This window comes from Notamacropus eugenii, chromosome 1 (genome assembly GCF_028372415.1).
Source record: "Notamacropus eugenii isolate mMacEug1 chromosome 1, mMacEug1.pri_v2, whole genome shotgun sequence".
NCBI classification, from domain to species: Eukaryota; Metazoa; Chordata; class Mammalia; order Diprotodontia; family Macropodidae; genus Notamacropus; species Notamacropus eugenii.
Genome location: NC_092872.1, coordinates 406,946,857 through 406,969,865, shown reverse-complemented (window position 1 = coordinate 406,969,865; position 23,009 = coordinate 406,946,857). Strand labels below are relative to the sequence as shown.

At 38.9% G+C, this 23,009-nt stretch overlaps 1 long non-coding RNA gene across 1 annotated transcript; it reads right to left on the bottom strand.

Annotated features, from left to right (window-relative positions):
* Nucleotides 1–954: 954 nt before the first annotated feature.
* LOC140526220 (uncharacterized) lies at nt 955–17,706 on the bottom strand. The gene is made up of 3 exons (XR_011974285.1): nt 17,437–17,706; nt 7,099–7,130; nt 955–1,926 (listed from the first exon to the last, which is right to left on the bottom strand). It is a non-coding gene; the product is annotated as an uncharacterized lncRNA (long non-coding RNA).
* Nucleotides 17,707–23,009: the final 5,303 nt, after the last annotated feature.

Sequence of the window (23,009 nt, the reverse complement as noted above, 5' to 3'; positions counted from 1 at the left end):
AAATCTCCTCTCTCATCATGCTATAAGACCTAAGGATAGGAAGTGCTGAAAGAATCCCATAAAAGAGAAAAAGGGAGAGCTGGCTTTTTTCACCTTTTCTGATAGAGAAGTTTGATCAGCCATTCCTGACACTAACCAAATATTTTCAATTAACTCTCCAATCACTGGTGAGCAATCACAAGTTGCTACATCAACATAGCAAGGAGCATGATAGTCACTAAAAGGCCAGAGTACATATCACATCCCAGGGAACACCTTTATTATACATCAAAAGAAAGAGGGAAAAAAAGGGGGTGGGGGGGTGGAGAAGTGACCTTTAAAGTCCCTTCTAGTTCTAAATCCTATGTTTCTATAATCTAGAAAGAAGCAAATACCTTGATTTTTTTTTAAAAACGAGTGCCAGTGAACTTGACTGATTTCTCCAAAATTTTAGAATATATTAGGAAAATAGTCTGTGAAAATTTAGAAAAGTAAAAAAGTGATCCCTAAGCACTCTCTCTATAGCTTGTCAGAGTAATCTCAGTTTTTTTTTTCTGGTAGTGACCAGACTGGTAGATCAGGAGAAAACTGTAGACAGTTTACCAAAATTTCAACAAAGTCATTTGACATAACCTCTTGTACTATTTTTGTAGGACAAAATGGAGAGAAAAGGATTAAATGAGAGTAAAATTGGGTAAATAACAGTGTCATATTGAATGACTGACCAGATCCAAAGGGTATTCTTTAATGGATCAATGTAAATGAGGAAGGAAATCTATATTCTTGACCCTACATTGCTCCACATTTTTCTAAGTGACTTGGCTGAGGGCAAAGATGGCAGGCTAATCACATTCATCGTTGACACAAAGCTGATGACAGATGGTACAGATCTGAAGATGACGCACCGTGCTAATTTGGCTTTGTTGAACATTAACATTCTGGATAGAACTTAGGCTTTCAAAAAGTCTTAGCAGGTTAAAATAATCAACTGAATCTATTCAAGATTGTATTTAATAGAGATAAGCATATTGTTCTACACATAGTTTAAAAAAATCTATTGGAAAACAAAGTATGTGAAAGATATGTATAGTTCGTGAAAAGTGTTGAGTCAACAATGTGAGAAGGCAACCAAAAAAGCTCATTCAAATTTGGGCCAAATGATGGGGTTCCACTAGGCTAACTGATGGAATATGCTGAGTTGCTTATACTACAACTGAGTACTGCATTACAGTTTGAGTACTTATGTGACAGAACACTACAGCATATCAAGAGGGAGAATAAGGATGATGAGATGACTGCAAAGGAATATTATGATGAAGTAGAAAGAGCACTGGGTTTTCAACCAGAGGTCCTAAGTTCAAATCTTTGGTCTGCCTCTTGCAATGCAATCTTATGCAAATGACCTGACCTCAGTTTCCTTATCTGTCAAATGAGGGTAAACTAGATAGATGATATCTAGGATCCCTATGATTGGTATATGAAGTAAAGTTGAAGGAAACACGGATCTTTAATCTAGAAAAGAGAAGACTTAATGGAAAAATTAAATTTTTGAAAGGCTGTCAAGTTGAAGTATAATCAAACTTCTTCTTTATAACCCTAGAGGAAGGACAAGAAGCAGTGAGTAGAAGGTCCAGAGACAGATTTCAGTTTGCTATGAAACAAAACTTCCTACTCAGTGATTCAATAAACACTATAAAAGGAAATTCATTATTATTCATTGTATCAATAAGCATAATTTAGTAAACACTATGTGCCAGGCACTAGGCTAATTGCTGCCCCAGAGTGGAAAGGATTATTTCAAGAGATGAATGGGCTGCCCATCACTGCCCATCTTCAAGCAATGACTGAATGATCACTTGATGGTGATGCTGTTGAGAGGATTCATGTTCAGGCATATTCATTTCCCATTGAGGTTTCTTCCAAATCACATTTTGTGACTTAATGATTCTGCAATTATAGGAAAGCACTGTGTTACTAGGGAGGCAGCTAAGTGATGTAGAAAATAGAGTGTTGGGCTTAGAATAAGGAAGACCTGAGTTTTAAATCCCACCTTAGACACTTACTAATTGTTACCTTAGGCAAGTCACTTGACCTCTGATTCATCTGCAAAATAAAGATAATAGACTCTACCTCCCAGAGCCTTGTAGCCAGTAAATATCTAAAGCCTTGTTTGAATTCCTAAGGATGTCTCCCTGATACTACATGCTGTGCTCTATCCATGGTGCTACCTACTGCCCTGAACTAGGGCTCGCTTGTGGTAAGATCAGTTAAGCTAAAGGCTATATAATAAACTTGTAAAAAACTGAAAGTCCAGGAATCAGATCTGAGAGTTTTTTAGCCCAGTAAGTAGCTACATTGAGGTCACCACAGGTAGGTTCAGTTCAGATAATCTCTTGATTTCCTGAAGTGTTTTTTGCTAAGGATCAGGGATCCTCTGAGACAGAGCTGAGATAATAATCATGGAAACAATACTGATGACCTTTTAGGGGGTCAGAAATTTCTTACTTATAATGAGTAGTTTTTAAATGCTTCTTCCTTTACAGAAAAAGGATAATGAGGCTTTCAGTATCTTCTTTGTTGTTAAGGGCACAGGAATGAGAGGATTGTTTCACATAAATAGCTCTCTTTTTCCACTTTTAATTCATCAGCCCCAAAGTGCATTCACTTTTAATCTGATAAACAAATACTCCTTCAGCAGCAATCATGTGTGGGTCCCCAGGTAGAAGATTATTTGAATAAAGGATTTGGGTAATTTATCATGTCTTTTTAATTATGAGATGAATTTGAGGAACAATTAACTTCTCAATTAAATTTGGGTTGATTTTGAATCTTATCAGGCTACCTGCCAAACCAACATTTGCTGGGAAAATTTCAGGAGATGGGGGTGGGAATCTACTTCTCTTTACCTGTCCAGTCCTAGTTGCCCAAACTCCAATAGGGGCAGAGCTGACTAGTGCTAGGTTTTTTGTTCATCTTCTCAGTATCCCTGGACCTTCATGCAAAGTCATCCAAAAGGAGAGAAACTGTCTTGAATATATTTCCTGCCGTCAACATACTAACATCCAGATTAATGTGAATGAATAATGAATTTCCCAAAGTGGTCACATTATTTGAATTTTCACTATTTAGAAATTAATTATATGAGAAATATGTTAACTTGTTCCAGCCCCATGGAAACATACAATAACATTTTAAAATATTTTATCTGTTTATTAACATAATATAACAGCAAAGGGTGAGAAAATGTATTTTAAGCTTGTTACAAAGTAGTTATAGAAAGTAAAATTTTGAAAATGAAAAAAATCATTGCATATTTTATCTAATGATGATCCTACCCTGATAATGTGATTAAAATGTTTTTGCTTTTAAAACATTTTAGCAGGATAGTGTAGATACTTTTACCTATATTTCAATGAATTTGTCTGTTCACATTCTCAAACAATAAACCAAATGTGGTTGCATGTCCTGGTACATTATTGAAAGTCAATAATGCTTTAAATATGACATTGTTATCTTTGTAATATCGTTCAACAACTGGGTTAAAGTTAACTTCAAGACCAGTTTTTGAAAATAGTTTTCATTACCCCATGCTTTCTTATGTGACTTCCCAAGAACTGGAGGCAATTGATGAGTATAGGCTCTTAGAGTAGTGCTAGGGTTGGAAGCTCAATTCCATGTGGACAGTCTCGGGCGGGTAAAGGTGGGAACTTCTAAATCTTAGAGTTCTCATGAGACCCCCCAGGAAACGGCTGGGAATCGAGGTGAACTGAGCTATCTCGTGTATTTCCACCTCTTCCCGTGAGAAACGTGATGGGAGAGAGCTCTCCCCGCCCTCGAGATTGTCCCGGATTGGAGCACACCTAGTTACCTAACAGACACGGTATTCAGATGCAAACTATGCCGCTGCAGAGCTTAAGTAGGATCAGGAAAGCCTGAAAGCTCTCTTGGGCAGAGGGGTGCGGAGCAGACAGGACAACAAGGCTCCCCTTTTCCTCTCTCCTCTCTCCCCTCCCCCTCTCTCCCCGCTTATACTTCTACTTCCAATCTCTTATTGTAAGATCTTTGCCTCCTTGGGAGATTCTCTTTCCCTCCTAAGGAAGAATTCCCCTGCACTTGTAACTAGACCCTGAAATAAAGCTCAACCCTTGTTCGACTCTGGAACGTCCTTTCTCTCATACGAGCATCCGGTTTGGCCAACCGAAGACCTCGGGATAGAGGTAAGAAGACTCGGGTAGCCCACAGGCCTCTAGGCCTGGCAGAGTAGGATTTCAAGACTGTTAAAGTATCGGTTTTAATTTAAAGTCTCCTTCTTTAATACCTCCCAATAAAAGTGTTAAGTGAACTTTAGACACAGGTTGAATTTTTTTCTTTCTTTTGTTATTGCTCAATCACCTCTGACTCTTCATGATCCCATTTGGGGTTTTCTTGGCAAAGATATTGACTATTATCATTTTCTTCTCTAGGCTTTTTTCCAAATGAGGAAACTGAGGCAAACAAGGATAAGTGACTTGCTTAGAGTCACAGCTAGTAAGTGTCTGAGGCTGGATTTGAACTCAGGTCCTCCTGACTCCAGGCCCAGCACTCTATCCACTGTACCACCTAGTTACCTCTCTTTTGTTTTTTAGAAATATAAGTTCTAGAAGACATCTTTTCATAGAATAAGCTTGTCTCATACACATTAAAAATTTGATTAGTTATTCACCTTTTTCCTGTATTTTCTTCAAAACATCAGGATATCATTTCCTTATTTGCTCTGGCTGCCTTTCCAGTAATTGTAATACCATGTAACCGAAGTTGATTTTTAGTGATTTAACCAACCAGCACTTGTAATAATTGCTTCAGTATCCCCTTTATTCCCATTTTCTTTCATTACCTTAAATAAACTTAAAAATGGCTACTCTGCTAATACCAATGCAATTTTTTCTTACAATCTTCAATCCAAATATCTGAAAGACCCTCCATTTTTATAATTATAACAATTCTATTCCTTATAATTGTTTGCTATTTGACCTATGAAGTAATCTATACTATATAGATTTAGGCATTCTGATATTTTGCCCAATTTTAGAGTTGCTATGACCATATTAATTCTATTGAATTACATAAAATTTTTGTTCTAGTGGAATCAACATTTATTAAGTGCCTATTATGAGCTAGGCACTGTACTAAGCCTTAAGGATACAAAGAGACCAAAACACAGTCCTTGCTAATGTCATGAGATTCCTCTTTTGTGTGGGTGTGTGTGCGCGTGTGTGCGTGTGTGTGTGCGCGTGTGTGCGTGTGTGTGTACCGTCAGTGTTACCACCTGAAGTATTCTTCCTTTTTCCTATTTTGTTAAGGACTCTTAAAAAAAAAGGCTTAACACAGCTTTATAATGGGACACAGCAGCATATCACATTCACAATAGTGGCATATTACAAACCTCAATTAGCTTACATGCATCACATTAATTGAATTTTGGATTGCATTAAATGAGATGGCATCATTTTGCAATTTGCATCAAATGGAATTTCACATTATACAAAATTGCATTAATCACAACCTAGCTATTCTGGGATTTATTTCTAGTAGATGAGTCACATACCTGATACTGCTATTAAAAAAAAATAACAACACCTCTTCTTATCAAAATTTAGTGACCATCAACAAAGCTAAATATTCAAATAAATTTTAAGATAATTACGTATAAAACTAGTTTCCAGTTTCCTCTTTAAAAGTTCACATTAATTTTAATAAGATTTTTTAAAGTGCTGTTTATTTCTATGACACCTTCTGGTTTCTTTTTCTTTGGGGATTAAAAAAAATATCATTTCTGTTAACTATCTAGTTACAGTCTGTGTATACATGTAAGCTTCAAATAATATTCCTGAAATCTCAGAACTTCAGAATTTTAAAGTTGAAGAGAACTTTAGCAGCCATCTAGTTGAACCCACATCTCTTCCCCCACCAAAAAACCAAACCAAAATGAAGCAAAAAAACTTTATGAAACTGGGGTTTAAACCTGGGTCATTTGCATAAGACTCTCCCCATTGATCTAAAGGAATATTATTCAATTCTGCCTTCATGGTGAAGGAAAAGAGCTAGCTAAGAGCTCTGGAGAAGAGAGAATTTCCTTTCCTATTTTAGTTTCCTTCTGAGGTATGGATTAGATGAAATAATATGAGATTGCTTCTCCACTGGTGATTTTTGAAGGCATTGCCTCAACCCTGTAGAAGCTTAAAATTAAATCCCTTTCAGTTATGATGTTCCCTATGCCTAGAATTTCTGTCTTTCCCCTTTTCAGCTGATGGAATTCAGTATTGACTTCACCTCCTCCTCCAGCCAGATTTTCACAGAAGCTTAGGTATTGTAGCCCATGGAGAATGGTCACTCTGATAGCCTGAAATTCTATTTCTCACCCTAAAAGCTTTTCCTCTGTCATTTAATCAGCAGCCCTGGGACACCTATCAGGCACAGCTGGTGCCTACAAAGGCTTTTAAAAATTATTATTATTATTAATTATTATTATTTTTAGTTTTAAAGTGAGGCAGTTTCCCTTTACCTTAGTTTAAGCAGCAATTTTCTGTTCCTTAAATAACTTGCACAAGCTAATTAGAAGCTAGTAAAGGCAGCTGAAATAGTGTGAAATTAGGCAGAATGAATTATTCATGGCATTTGTTTGCCTTTGCCTTGGAGAGGGTTTTCCATTTTAGGGAAATACTTAATAAAGAAAGGCTGAATTCCTCTCCTCCCCCACCCCCTTTGGTTTCCCTCAAGATCAGCACATTTTCTCTAGTGAACTGAATTATATTAGAGCAGAATGCAGAGACACTCCTTGGGATCCGAGGTCATTGCAGGCAGAAGGAGCCTTAGACTTTATAAAACATCAAATATTAGTCTAGGAACAGGCCTCAGAAATGGTCTAGTCCAACCCCCTGTTTTATAGATGGATAAGCTGAAATAGCAGAGAGCCCTAAAAAGCCTGAGAGTTCACTTGTGGGGTAGGAAGATCCGGTTTGAAATCTCCTCTGACACATCCCCAGGGGAAGGTCTACAATCTCTCAGTGCCCCAGGCAACTCCCTACAATTTTAAATTACTGAGCAGATGCTGACCTGCTTTCATTGAAGGAGTTTCCTTACCTGCAGTTCCCAGTGAAATCGTTGTTCAGGTCCTAAGGAAAAAACAAAACAAAACAACTGAGGCCCAGATAGGAAAAGGAACTTCTCAAAGGTCACAAAGCCTAATGTCTAAAACATCTACCCAAAGGAATATGAGGCCATCTCTCTTAGATGCATATATAACCATTTTTTCAGCACCTGTGATTTTATCATTGTGGGCATTCCTCAGTCCCTGAGAATGCAGGTAATAGCCCTACCCATATACTTTAAAAGCCTTCACAGATCCTTAGGAGTTACTGTGACCAAGTGGAAATAGATTTTAAGCCTTTGATGAGAAGTGTCTCTTAACTTTGTGTGTCATACAAAAAACTAGTGACAGAGAACCTGTTCATCCAGCTTGGTAAGACCTGACATAATTATACTATTGTGGACAATTATGCTGACTCAATATCCCTTATCAATCAGTATTGGGGGAGGCTTTGGTGGGGAAGGAGACACCAGATCTGTAGCATTTTTCATTATCTGCTTTTTTCCCCTATCCACAAATTGTCATGTTCTTGCTCCCTTGGGAAGGAACTGAGATACAAGAGCTCAATCTGTTCTGAGGAGGGGGACCTATCTGCTTTGTCTTAAAGTTACTTAGAAAAGCTGTCTCCACCTTGAAGCCACTGCTGATCTTCAGTGATCAGCCTGTCAACTGTTGCTACCTTGATCTACTTGTAATAATTTTGGATATTTAATTTTAATTCTTTTTGTCTTGAGTTTTGCCTCGCAAATCAGGGTGAAAGCCTAAATGAAGAATCTTCCTTTCAACACTGTGATGGTATAACCTTCAGGTACCTGGGTCACCTTAGAGTACTATGTCAGTAGTGGACACTTGTGTGTTTGAGATGCACACATATATATGATAGATATGCACACATATTATATATGTATATATATATTTATATATACACACATACATCTATACTTGGAAGTTGATAAGGAATACATGGGTGTGATGGGGTTGGTTGGTTGGTTGCTGTCTTCCATTCTTAAAGAGGACCAAAATGACATCACCATGATAAAGTGAAATTTCAGTGTGTCCAACTGTGGCTGATCAGACCAATATGAGTCTGGAATGCTCTACCACAGGTTGGGCACAGATAGTCCATATGAATATTTGGGGTGGATATTCCAAATTTGCACATCCTACATTTACTTTGTGCTGTCTCAATTCTGCTTTGCTCATAGAGCACAGCACCCTTTCTGATGTGGGCACGTCATACTGAGTGGTCCTGTGCCAGTGTCTCTAACGTTGCACAGTCAAATTCAAAGTTCTTCAGAGAGACCTTGAGAGTATCCTTGTGTCGCTTCTTCTGACCACCACATGATTGCCTACCCCATGTGAGTTCTCCATAAAATAGTCTTTTTGGCAAGCGTACATTTTGTATTCAATCAACATGGCCAGCCCATTGGTGTTGCACTCTCTGAAGCACAGTTTGAATGCTTGGGAGTTCAGCTCAAGCAAGGACTTCAGTGTCTGGTACCTTATTCTGCCAGATGATCCTCAGAATCTTCTGAAAACACTTCAAATGAAAGCAATTCAGTTTCCTGACATGGTGCTGGTAGACTGTCCATGTTTCACAGGCATACCACGAGGTCAGCACAACAACTCTGCAGACCTTCAGTTTGGTAGTCAGTCTAATTCTTCTCTACCAAACTTTTCTTCAGAGCCTCCCAAACACAGAGCTAGCTCTGGCTATGTATGTGTGCATCAACCTCATTGTCAATGTGTATATCCCTGAAAAGTACACTCCCAAGGTAAGTGAACTTATCCACAGCATTCAAAACTTCTCCATTTATTGTAACTGATGGTTCCATGTATGGATGATGTGGTGGTGGCTGATGGAGCACCTGTGTTTTGTTGGTGTTGATTATTCAGCCAAAATTAGCACAGGCAGCAGAGAATTGATCCCTACTTTGTTGCATCTCAACTTCAGAGGCTGAATTGAGTACAATCATCTGCAAACAGAAAATCATGCATCAACACTCCCTCCACTTTTGTTTTGGCTTGTAGACTTTTCAAACTGAAGAACTTACTATCAGTATGGTAGTTGACCTTGATGCCATGTTCATCCTCATTGAAAGCATTTGTCAGCATGGCTGAAAACATCATGCTAAAAAGCATGAGAGCAAGCACACGGTCCTATTTCACTCCATTCATGACTGGGGAGGCATGAGAGCATTGTCCACTATCCAGTACCTAGGCAAATATGCCATCATGAAATTGACGTACAGTATTGATGAACTTCTCCAGGCAACCATATTTTGACATAATTTTTCATAAGCCCTCATGACTAACAGTGTCAAAGGCCTTGGTCAGATATACAAATGTTGTGTACAGACCTCTGTTCTGCTCCTGGCATTTCTCCTGGAGTTGTCGGGCAGCAAACACCATATCGACTGTTCCTCGATCATTTCTGAAGTCACACTGGCTCTCAGGTATATGAACATTTCTCAGGTGAAGGATCAGCCTATTAAGGAGGACTCTAGCAAGAATTTTGCCAGTACTGACTAAGAGAGAGACCCCTCTGTGATTGTTGCTGGATAATCCATTCCCTTTATCTTTATAGAGATGGTCCATGGAGGCATCCTTGATTTAAGTGAGGCAGAGTTGCATGGTCATCAGTCTCAATCTCTCTTCCAGAGTCATCATAGTCCAGTGACAGGAAAGAGTCAAGATGGCTGGCGATGGCTCAGGAAGCAGTGGATGACTCTGGCATCTTCACTGTCTAACCAAACTCTAAGCACTCCACATCACCTGCTTCATCTGCCTTCATGGCCATTGGAATAAATTGTTCTCATCTACCCATTCCACCAGAGGAAGTCTTCACATGCTTGGGATAGGCACTCCACTAACTCACCAATAGGTTTGAGAACCCTTGCTTACCCTCAACCTGGCTTGGCCCATCTGCCAAAATGGTTTACCTGGTGCCCATGCTACAGCTTGTTGGAGTCACAGGTGAGAATTGGGTGGAACATGTGAACCCCAAAGGTGGAAAGAGTCCCAAAAAGGGCTTGGCAGCCATCACACTAAAAGTATTGGTCCTCCCTGAACACACCCTATACCCTGTGTGATGGGGTACAAGACCCCTTTGAACTGAATCTTCTCACTTGATCTGGTATTTGCCTGAGGCCATGAGTCTGTCATTATCACTTTGTCCAATTTCCTCTGGCTATTTTCTAGCCTTGATCACATCAAAATCCCACTCTCTTGGTTCTGATCTCTAGTCACCCTAGTCCCATCAAGGTCCTCCTTAGATTCCTTCTCAAGACTCTCCCTAAACCCCTCCTCCCATCACTCAGACTATTAGACCACCCCCCAGATCCCTCCCACAATCTTTCTGTATATGAGCTCCATCTTGCCTCCATGAAGGAGCTCAGATTCTATCTGGCCCACTTGTTAATACAAGCATTACAAATACTTAGGCTCCTTAAAAGTCTACCCAATATAGAGAATTTTTAATAAACTTTGTTTTTACTAAAACAAACTAAAACTTATTATATAAAACTTATTATACTAAAACTTATTTGGCTAAAATAAGACCTGAGTCTAATTTATTTGGGCAGGACCTAGGGTGTCAGCATTTTGGGGTCCCAAGCACTGCCAAACTCAACATTATGGTTCCCTGACCTCAATAGGTATGTGTTACATATACACATATGGATGGGCAGAGAGGAGAGGAAGAAGAAAAGAAGGGAGGGAGTAAAAAAGGAGAGTAAGGGAGGTAGGGAGAAAGGGGGAGAGAATAGAGAGAAAAATTCAATTTTCTAAGATTTTCTAAGTCTAACAATGCATTGAAATTGTAATTTGTAGGAAGGAATGCTTCTAGGAACAAATTTATACAAACATAAAATCAAAGAGAATTATATATTTAAGTGTATGTGCTATGCATCTACATAGAAATGTATAGTATACATATACATATTATGTACATATATACATATATGTGTATATATACACACACAGAGACATTTTCACAATATATATATGTAACTGGAATAGAAAACAAAATTAATTCCTCCCATAGATAGAAAACGGTATAACCTATTAATTGTTATTTTTTTTTTGGATAGGATCACTGCTGGCATCTGCCTAGAAATTTGCTGAAATCAGGTAAGTTAAATCCATTTACTGAATTCAGGAGAGAAAAATATATTTTTCAGTAAAAACTTCAAGGTCATCTCAAGAATATACACAAACTTATTTATTTTGAATAGCTGATTTCCTTTTGCTGAATAAAATATTTCAAATACTCTAGGAAAATTAAAAATTGACTATCAAATCCATGCACTAATAATTAGAGATAATTAACTGAGCCCAAGGAAAGAAATTTTCCTTGGAAATATGGCTAGAATCCAGAGTTATGATGTAAGATAACAAACAGAAAGTCAGGTCAAGTTAGGTTAGAATGAATAAAATAATCTGATCCAAAGCACTAGTTTAAAGACAAGAAAAGAAGTTTGCAGTTTGGTCCAAAGCCAGACTTAGCAAAGGGTAAGGGAAAATACCCCAAGAAAGGGAAGTGATAGTTTTGGTGAAAGGAGGGTTTGTCTTACCTGGTGCAATATTCTTTTATGACCATATGTCATCAGTGCCTCTCATCGCTTAAATACATCAACATTACAATAGGCCTGGAAAGCATTTAATAAGCTAACTCAGAGGGGAAGAGAAATTGCTTAGTTCCCTGCTTTGGAGGTCTTCAAGTAGTAGCAGGATGACATCTGTCTCGATCAGGCATTCAGTTACTTAAAAGCAGGCCCTTTCTATTCCCTGATTTTCTGGTTCTATATAATTTTTATAGATTCAGAGGTTCAACCTCTTTATTTCACAAATGAAGAACTGAGGACCAGAGAAGATGACTTTCCAATGATCACACAAGTAACAAAAGTCAGGATTTGAACCCATATCTTCTGACTCTGGCACCTTTGATTTTTCCATATTCTTATATACTATATAAAGGGATGTGGACCAGTGTAAACTGTATCATCATGTCAACCAGGTTCTTGTAGGCCAGGGATTTTTGAGTTGGGGTCAACAATCCTCTTAGGACTTCAAAGATATTATATGCTTACTAACTTCTGACTGAAATTGAGCATTTCCTTACATTATGAGTATAGACAACAAGCCATTATTTTAAGGAGAGGTCCATAGGTTTTATCAGACTACCAATGGGATCCATGACCCCAAAAACAGGTTGAGAACCAATATGGTAGACTGATACAGCATGACAATCCAATTCTCAGCTCTCTGTTGATTCCTGCTGATGTGTAATTATAATCCCAGTTTTGTAGGAGTCACAGATTCCTATAGATGGGACATTAGAGGCCATCTTCTCTTACCTTAGAAGAAATCCCTTCTACAGTATCCCTTATTAGTGATCATTCAGCTTCTCCTTGAAGATGTCTAGTAGGGAGAAATCAACGATCTTCAAAGACATTGCTTTCTACTTTGTGATTACTGAGTCTTAGAAAGCTTTTATCAGTTGAACTGATTACCTGAGATCTCACAACCACTCAGATTGACTTAGTTTTTGATATTTAATACCTTCTCAGTTCCCTCAATGGCCCCTCCATTCTGATTGGAGGGCTAGAGGGTAGAATAATAAACTCCCCCTAAAACCTTCCTTTATAGAGGAATCAGACCTTTTCAAGTAACCCTCCATTTTCCATCAACATCTCTTATTTTGTTTCCATTCCACAGATGTCAGGTAGCCCTGGTAGCTGCTCCAACCCCACTCCTTACCAACTTCTTTTTGGCATATCATCTTCCCCTGTTACATTGTAAATTCCTTGAAGGCAGAGGCTATCTTTGTATCCCCCTTATTTAGCACAGTGTCTACCATACAGTAGGTGCTTAATAAGTATTTATTGAATTGAATTTATATTCAACCAAAATGCTCCTCCTTGCAACTTTGACCTGATGCAGTATTTCTAAACAGAAACCCTTGAACTATTTGGGCATAGTAGTAGCTGTGTGTGTTTCCACAACTCCCCAACTCCCACCCAAGGTTTCTCTCCTCTAAATTAAATATCTTCAGTTTCTTTAACCAGTCTTCCCATGGCATAATTTTCAGTCCCTTCATTATCATAGATAGCCTTCCATTGAATACATTATATTCCTTTGATGTCATTCTAAAAGGCAGCACCTAGAACAACTATGCTCTGGCTAGGTCAAAATTCAGCAGAAATATCACCTTCATTGTTCTGGACATTGTCTCTTTTAATTTAACCCTATATCATGATAACTTTTATCCCTACCATATCCGGTTATTTTAAAAGAATGGTTTGCTAGTCATATCTCCTTATCACATGAGTTTTTGAACCAAAATGCAGAACTTTACATTTATCCCCTTAAAATTCTATCTCACTAGAACTGATTCATTTATTCTAAATCCTTTAAATCCAATTTTAGTATGAATATAAGAAACAGTATTTTGGAAATAAAGATGTTGAGATACTTGGCAGGAAATGATGGAAATGTCCAGTAAAAAGTATAGATAAAAATAACTATTCACATTTAAGAGTTGCAAAGTGCTTTGATCCTCACAATAGTCCTGAGAGGTAGGCACTATGGTTATTCTCACTTTAAGGAGGAGGAAACTGAGGTCAGTGGAGGTTAAGTGACTTGCCTGGGTTACACAGCTACTAAGTGTCTGAAGTGAGATGTGAACTTGTCTTCCTGACCCCAGGTCCATTGACAAAGGAATGAAGATGGAGATTTGGGAGGCACTTGCCTGAAGGAGAAGTTAGATGGCTCAGTGGATAAAGCACCAAGCCCATTCAGGAAGATCTGATCTCAAATCTGGCCTCAGACACTTAATAGCTCTGTGACCCTGGGCAAATCACTTCACCTTGTTTGCCTCAGTTTCTTCATCTGCAAATGAGTTGGAGAAGAAAATGGCAACCCAGTTCAGTATCTGAGAAGAAAACTCCAAATGTGGTAAGAGTCTGACATGATTGAAAAATGACTACCTGAAGGTAATAATTGAAGTCTTGGAAATGAATGAGTTCTTTGACAGCAAGTGTACAATGACAAAATGAGAACTGAGCTTGCCTAAACTAGAAAGTGGCCAGGTTTGACTTGGTGCATTTGGCTGTCTCAGAAGCCAAAGAAGATTGACCTCAATAATCAATGAATTTTTCAGCATCTTGTAAGCATGTCTATTAAAACAACAGGAACAACAAAAACCTCATCTGGCCAGGGTCTACAAGTAGATGATGCAAGAGAAATAGAAAGCTATTTGTTTAAAACAACAGTCTTCTATTAACAGTTAAAGATTATGACTAGCTAGTCTTCAGAAGAAAAAATCCAAACTATCAAGAACATGAAAAAAATCTTCTAAATCATTAATAATGAGAAAAACACAAATTAAAATAGCTCTGAGGTTCTACCTCACACTTATCAGATTGGCAAAATTAACAAAAAAAGGAAAAAGATAAATGTTAGAAGGGTTGTGGGAAAACAGGCATCTTTAATGGTTCTTGGTGGAGCTATGAACTTGTCTGGGAAGCAGTTTGGAACTGTGACAGGAAAGTTACTAAACCATTTATGCCCTTTGAGCCAGCAATGCTGTTACTAGATATGTACCCCAAAGGCATTAAAGAAGGAGGAAAAGAACCATCTATACAAAAAATACCTATAGCGGCCATTTTCGCAGTGACAAAGAACTGGAAACTGGGGGCAGGGTGATGCCCGTCAAATGGGGAATGTCTGAACAAGTTATGATAATAAATACATACACATATTTATGTGCATATACTTGTGTGTGTACATTTGTATTCACTGTTAGACCATAAGAAATAATAAAGGGGATAGTTTCAGAGACACCTGGAAAAACCTGTATTAACTGATGCAGACAAAAATAAGCAGAACCAGGAGAACAATTCATACAGTGACAAAAATATTGTAAACACAAACAACTTTAAACTTAAGAACTCTTATCAACACAATGACCAAACACAATGCCAGAGGATTCATAATGAAACCTGATATGCACCTCCTGAGAGAGGTGATGGATTCAGAGTATAGATCAAGACATATTTTTTTGGACATGGCCAATGAGGAAATTTGTTTTGCTTAACTACACGTTTGTAAGAGGGGTTTTGTTTTTCTTGCTTTCTTAGCGTAGAATGAAGTTGGCAGGGAGGGGAAGAGAGATAATGTACATCTAAAAAACAAAAAAAAAGAAGGCAATTGCAATAGTTTGGGTGAAATGCAATAAAGGCTTCTATGTGGATGGTGGCTGTGTGAGTGGAGATGATAACCAGAATATTAGAGTTACAAAAGACTTTGGAGATCATTTAGAACAAAGTTCTTAACTTACAAGAAAGGAAACTGAGGTCCAGAGGAGGGAAATGGCTTGCCCAAATTCAATGGGTAGTCAGAACTGGGAATATAATAATCCAAGTCTCTCAACTCCTACTTCATTGTTTTGTTTTGTTTTAATACCTTTGGCTAAAATTATCTTCCTACCATTTCTGAAATGATTGCTATTATAGCCACTTCTCCGCAGCCTTCTGGAGTCACATGTTCCTTGGGAAAGTAGGGAGAAGTAGGACCAGAGAATGGAGGAACTAGAAGAGACCTTAACAATCTTATAGTCCAAATACCCCCATTTTCCTTAGTTGAGATGACTCATTCTAAGCTCCACAGGGAGGAAATATGGAGCAGGGCTGGGATTCTAGCCCAGATCTTCTGACTCCACATTTAGAGGAACTGCTTCTACTTCACATTTTATTAACCATGTTTTCATTAGCACGGTTTTATATCATTTGCCTCAAGGCAGAAGTAGAATTAGAAGAGAAAAGATTAAGTAGATATATCTGTGTATTCATGTCTATGCTTAACTCTTTACTTCCCATTGCCACCTCCAGAAAGCAGAGCCTGAGGTTTGAGGTTTAGGGAAAGAGTTACGGAGCTCTCCCAGGTTTTGTGAGGCACATCATTGTGTGGGTGGGTGAGGCTAGGTAGCCTGCAAATAAAGTCAGCCTTGGACACTGAGTAAACCACAGTCCCCCTGCCAAATTTCACACAGACCAGCGGTCCTAGGGTGGCTGACCAGCACTTGATCTGAGGCTTCTACACAAAACATCATAAAAACAAAATGTAGCTAAGTGTCTAAGAGGACAGAGGAATAGATCTGGAATCAGGAAGGCCATAACTCAAATCCTAAACTCAGACACTAACTATACAACCCTAGACAAACATTTAACCTTTCTTTCAACCTCAATTTCTTCATCTCTACAAGGGAATAGTAATGGCATTTTACAGGACTGTTTTTACAATCAATTGAGATAACATATGGAAGGCAATTTGTAGAAAATTTAACTGTTATATTATTAGTATTGCAAGAGCTCTGATGGGCAGCTAGGTGGTTTGGTGAATACAGTGCTGAGTCTAGAGTCAGGAAGACTCCTCTTTTCACGTTCAAATCCAGTCTCAGACAGTTAGTAGCTGTGTAACCCTGGGCAAGTCACTTAACCTTGTTTATCTCAGTTTCCTCATATATAAAATGAACTGGAAAAGGAAGCGGCAAACCACCCCAGTATCTTTGCCAAGAAAATCCCAAATGGGATCACAAAATGTTGGACATGACTGAAATGATTGAACAGCAAAAAAGACCTCTGAGCTTGGAAGCAAGAGGCTTAAGTTCAAATCCCGTTTCTGGTACCATTTATCTGTGTGACACATTAAAACCTCCCTGAGCCTCAGTTTCTTTATATGTCAAATTGTTATAACAATACTTCTACTACCCACCTCATGGGCTGAACATGAGGACAGCATGTTATAAAAACTTTAAAGTTTAAATCACTATACAATTAGCTAATACATATAGAAAGACCCTAATCTTCTGTATTTGCTTGTGGGGTTTTTTTCAGCTGAGCAAGCTGCTTGATTTTGACGAAGTAAATTTCTCCCAAGACCACTTGTTTTTATTAAATGCACACAAAGGAAAGTGTTGACATTTTTCTTCAGGCAAGAAATGTCAGGGCACATGGCCCCATGAAGGTGTTAGAAGAATAGGGACCATTGTCTCTGTTGGAACCATTCAGCTTAGAGAATTTATTAGAGGAGGAGAGAATGAGGAAGGAGGGGTAGCTTTAAGAGGCATATTGAATAAATAACCTTTTCCTAAGGGATGTGAATAGTCTGGTGTCTCAGCATGGATTCAGTCAGAATGGCTTGATATCTAAATTTTTTGCAGGCTAGAACTGCAGAGAAACAATTTTTAAGGTGTCTTGTAATACATATGCAAAGAAAGCAGATGAGCCCCTGGGTAGTCATTCCCATCTCTCCCCAGTGCTCAGACAGACCTGATCCATTCTCCCAGTAAATCTTCCCATAGGTGCAGATCACAGCTTCTCTGGGCCTTCCCATCCTGTGTGATTCCTGTCCATAATTCCATAAATTTTCATTGATGAGCCACCCAACAGTCTAGGATCTTCTTGTGAGGCATCTTTGAAGGCACTAGGACATCACTTGGGCTTCCCCTCTCTTCTCCCTCAGTCTTACAGGACATACTCAACCTCCTTGCCAGCCACATTTATCCTCCCTGCTATCCATGACCTCATTTCACAAAATCAGAAGGTTCCAGAGACCTGAAGCATTTGCCTTGCTCAAGATCCTGTTTTTCAGGTGCTGCAGTCTAACCATGGCTTCACCCCTCTTGTGCTTATGAAGTTGAGGTTTTTTTTTAAATCCAAATGTCAAACTTTGTATTTTAGCCTTTTAAATTGCATCATATTAGTTTTAACCCCATGTTGACACCTGTCAAGACCGTTTTGGACCCTGACTATTTTAGTCAGTGTATTAGCTAGCTCTCTCAGCTTTGGGTCATTTGCCAATTTGATGAGAATGTCATCTATGCTTTTATCCAAGTCACTGGTCACACGCACACACACACACACACACACACACACACACACACACACACACCAGAACAGGGAAAATAAGCCCTGGAGCACTCCACTAAAGACCTTCCAAACTGATACTGACTTTGTACTCAAATCATCATCAGTGATACCATCTGTCCTGCTTACCCCTACTGTGTATCTGACATTACTCTTTCGATTGCCTCATAATTTTGATCCTTCTGAGATCATGGTACCCTGTAAATTGCCTGGAGAATACTAAGGTCAAAAGGATAGACTTTGGGGGCAGAGAGTAGTTTCATATCCTTGACAACTCTGCACAATGACCTAGCCAGCGCTTTTCCTTCCATTCCATACTACACCCATCTTGTAGGCTCTCTCTGGAACAATTGTCTGAGATCTATATACAGATGAAAGGGTATGTTCAAAAGCATGTCAAGTGAGCATTCTTTGTAAGTGGATTGTACCAGGCAATTAGGGCCATAGCAAGGCCACTGAGCAAACTGGGCAGAGTTAATGGGCAAACCAAAGCATCAGCTTTCTATCCCTTCACATCATTTGAAATGAATTTTTAATTTAATGTGACTGCCTTATCAATTATGAATATGACCTCTGACTCTTACAAAACAGTTGGGAGTCCAGAAAGTGAGCTTTGCCTTCACAACAGTCCAGCGATGGTTTGCTTTTTTGGACCCCCTGAAAATGATTTTGAGTGGCACTTGAAAAAATTGGTTGCTTTGTCTGGATAATCCCTTCCTTGGGTTGCTATGTCTGTCTGTGGTGGTGAAATACCTGTCCTTGGAGGTAGCAAGTGATATGCATGAATAATCTCTAGTACGAGGCTGTCAAAGCTTCATGACACATGAAAAAAGTCAATGAACTTGTCTGATGATTTCATACACAAGGGGGGCGCTGATGATCCACCATCACTATACAATTCAAGAAATATTTCTTAAGCACCTATATAGTTCCTGCCATTGGGAGGCTCACAAACTAGAGGGGGATAAAATATATGTACAGATAATTGTAATACACGAAATTATATAGAAAAATCTCTACAAATGTACAAAGACAGTGCTATGTGATGTCCAAGAGAAGAAAGATTGTTATCAACAAGTGTACTAGATCTTATAGTAGATAAAGCACTGAGTTGCAGCTCAGGAAGATGAGTTCAAATCCAGCCTCAGCCTCTGAGTATCAGAAGATGGATGATTCTAGGTGAGTCACTTAATCTCCGTGTGCCTCAGTTTCCTCAACTATAAAATGGGGATAATGATGACTCCTACCTCCCAGGGTTGTTGTGAGGATCAAATGTTGGTGTGAGCCCTTTGAAAAGCTATATTAGATCTAAGTCATATTCTGGATCAGCATCCACTTCAAAGCACAGATCACGAACCTCTACCAATTACTTTCTTTTTTCAAAAATCAGACCATCCTGAGGCCACTATAGCCCAAATCAAGCAACAGGTAATTAGATGGCCTAGAAAAGTAACTGACAAAGAAAATTAGCATGGATACATACCGTATACATAAGGATTTGCTCTTCTACAGGTCAACTCATCAGTGGTGGGAGAGGGAACACAAATAAATTCTGTGGCCAGGATGTATAGAAGAGGCATATATAGGCCACACACACACACACACACACACATACACACACACACACACATATATATATATATATATATATATATATATATATATATATATATATATATATATATATATATATATATATGAAATATATATGGGAAATATACATAGCCTGGGCAGTGCATGGAATTCATCTCAACATCTCAGGCTATTGCTGCCTTCCCAAGAAGCACACATATTTTCTTATTGTCTACTGATGTCATTGGGCTCTTTTCACTGCTGCAACACAGTGGGATGGGATCTTCTTCTGGTCTTGTCTTGTTTCTGTGCTGTGACATATGCTGGTGTCTGGGCTGAGCTGTTATCCCCCAGTTCTTTGCTGAATTTAAACTTCTGTAGTGATTCCATATAGGGGAGGAGCACATAAGTTCTTTTAGATGTTAGCTCCAGGGTCTATATAATATCTTTTTGTGATTCAGATTCACATTCATCCAGAAAAGGCTTTAAGGCATTAAAACTGTCTTTTAAACTATTTTTCTTCTGTCTCAGCTGCCACTCTTTTAATTCAGCCTACTCTGAGTTTAGAGTGAGAAAATTCCTTTTAACTCCTTTCATCTCCAAGAATCTTGCTCTGCCCCCTGGAAGCTCCATGTAAATCACTTTCCATGAATTTAGCAAGTTTGAGGGGTTGAGGGAGGAGGTGCTATGGATTGTTTTTAATTATTTTTTTCTATCAACTGAAGTCTGCCTTTTCTCCCCACTTCTCCCAATCCCCTACCAATAAGGAAACAAGAAAAGCAAAACCCCTATTAAGCATATATATAATTAAACAAAATGATTTCCCTTACTGGTAGTGTCAGAAAAAAAAATCTCAGTCTTCAATCTGAGTTCATCACCTCTCTATTGGGAGGTAGATAGATGTTTTATTATGAGTCTTTCAGAATTATTTTTAATCATTGTATTAATGAGAGTTCCTAAGTCTTTCAAAGTTGTTTGTCTTTACAACCTCATTGTTGTTGTATACATTATTCTCCTGGTTTGTTCATTCCACTTTGCCTCAATTTGTACAAGCCTTCTCAAGTTTTGCTGAAGCCATCACCTCCATCATTCTTTATAGAACAATACTATTCCATCACATTCATCAAATGTATAATCCCTAATTCAGTAGGGGCAGCTAAATGGTGCAGTGGATAGAGCACCAGTGCAGGAGTCAGGAGGACCTGAGTTCAGACACTTGACACTCACTAGCTGTGTGACCTGGGGCAAGTCACTTAACCCCAATTGCCCCATCCTGGGTCATCTCCAGTCATCCTGAAGAATATCTGGTCATTGGATTCAGAGAGCTCTGGAGAAGTGAGGCTGGTGACCTGCAAAGCCCTCCCTCACTCAAAACAAAGTCAAGAGCAAGTCAAGTCATTATTGCTCTGATGGCATGGTCTTCTTCAGCAACAAAGGACAAACACATACACGCACACACACACACACAATTCCTAATTCAGCCATTCTCTGATGAATATTCCCCCAATTCCAAATTTTTGACAACATGAAAAGAGGTGCCAAAAATATTTTAATACCTTAGATTCTTTTTTCTAGTTCTTTGATCTCTTAGGGTATATAGATCTAGTATCACTGGGTTAAAGGAAATGTGCAATTTAGTAGTTTTGGGGCCATGATTCCAAATTGCTTTCCAGAATGGCTAGACTTGTTCACAGCTCCACTAAGAGTTTATCAATATGCTTCTTTCTTCACAGACCCTCTAGCATGTTAATTTCCTTTGGGGGTGTGGGTGAGGGTGGTGTCAACATTTCCTATCTGAGGGGTGTGAGGTACTCCCAAAGTGGTCTAATCCAAGGCAAAGTCTGATTTCTGCCTTCTTTGACTGAGTTCTGAAAGTTCCTGATTTGAGTTTGTGTCTGAGCAGCAGCCTAGGGCTTTCCATCATTAGGAGTTCCAGTAGACTGCTGCTGGACTCAGCCATGATGAGGTATCTAGAAGGACCTACAGGTTGAAAGAGAGAGATCTGCAGACTAACTTTTGTTCTGGCATTCTCCACAGGCTAGAAACTGGAACTGAGACCTTGTTCTGATCCTAGGATCACAGTTACACAGTTATTGTTTGCTCCTGACCTTAATCCTTGCTCAGTACATAGCCTAGGGGCCAAGACTGCTCACTCTGGAAATCCACTGCTGTGCATATCTCCACTTCAGTCTACTCTGGACTCCTTTGGTCCAAGCCACACAGCTGCTGCTTGCTTCTGAATTTGATCCTTGGTCAGAACACAGCCTGGCACTGCAATCCACCTGGATTGTCACTCTTCATCTGAGATATTGCTGGCTATGATAATCTTTAGCAAAACCACTATACAGTAGGCTTTGCTTTTCAGCATATAGTATGGTGATGACAAGGTTTACCTCACAGCTATCTATTTAGAGAACATTTGCTGTTTAATGTTGAGCAGCTCCTCAAACTGAGGATACCTACATGGTCAGTTGGAAAACCTTTGAGCATGGCTCGTAGCATATTGTATGTCTTGACAAAGGCCAGTTGAGATAAGCGCAAAAAAACTCATTAACAGATTTTATACAAGACAAATTTTGAAACTCTGGCTCCCATGAAGGGATACAAGATAAACACCTGAAGGGAAGGCCTATGTTGGCAAATAATGGATTCTTAAAATAAAGTAATGATAATTGGACTGTCTGGAGAGTCTTACAGTTTTAAAAGCATTTTCTTCACCACAACCTTATGAAGTAGGCAATGCAAAGTAATATTATCTCTCTGTTTCACAGGAGGAGATTAAGACTCAGAGAGTTATCTGATTTGCCCACTCTTGTATCTACTGTCAGAGTTTAGAACCCAGATTCATACCTCTGGATCCCAAGTCCAACGTCTTTTCCACTATGGTCTTTCCCTTGTAGAGATCCTAGCATCCTTTTGTGCCCAGCTCATGCCCTTCTTCCTCTATGAAAAATATTCCACAGTAAATTGAGTGTGATAGAATGTCTCCCTTCCCGAAAATCAAGTGTTTGCTGCTCTTATGAGTCATTTGGCATTCAGTCATACTTACCGCCTTGTTAGGATGTTTTATCTTTTATTATTTGTTATTATGCTCTCTCTTCCCAACTACACTGTCTAGCTTCATGAGAGGCAGAACTGAGTCTTATACATCTTTGTTTCCTGACAAGATAGCTCAGTCCAGAGCTTAGACACAGGAAGCAGGTTGAAATTGAAAATACTTTTTGATTACCAGTGACATCAGCTTCAGATCATAGTGGTTTGGATGGAGAGGAAGGGGGGAAGAGGAGGATTGAGTCTTGTCTGATTCTCCCCTTCCTACCTATTCATAGAAGGAATAAAACCTTTCTCTTCCCATCTCCTATCATCTCCTCTCACCAGACTCACAATGAAATGTAAGATCATAG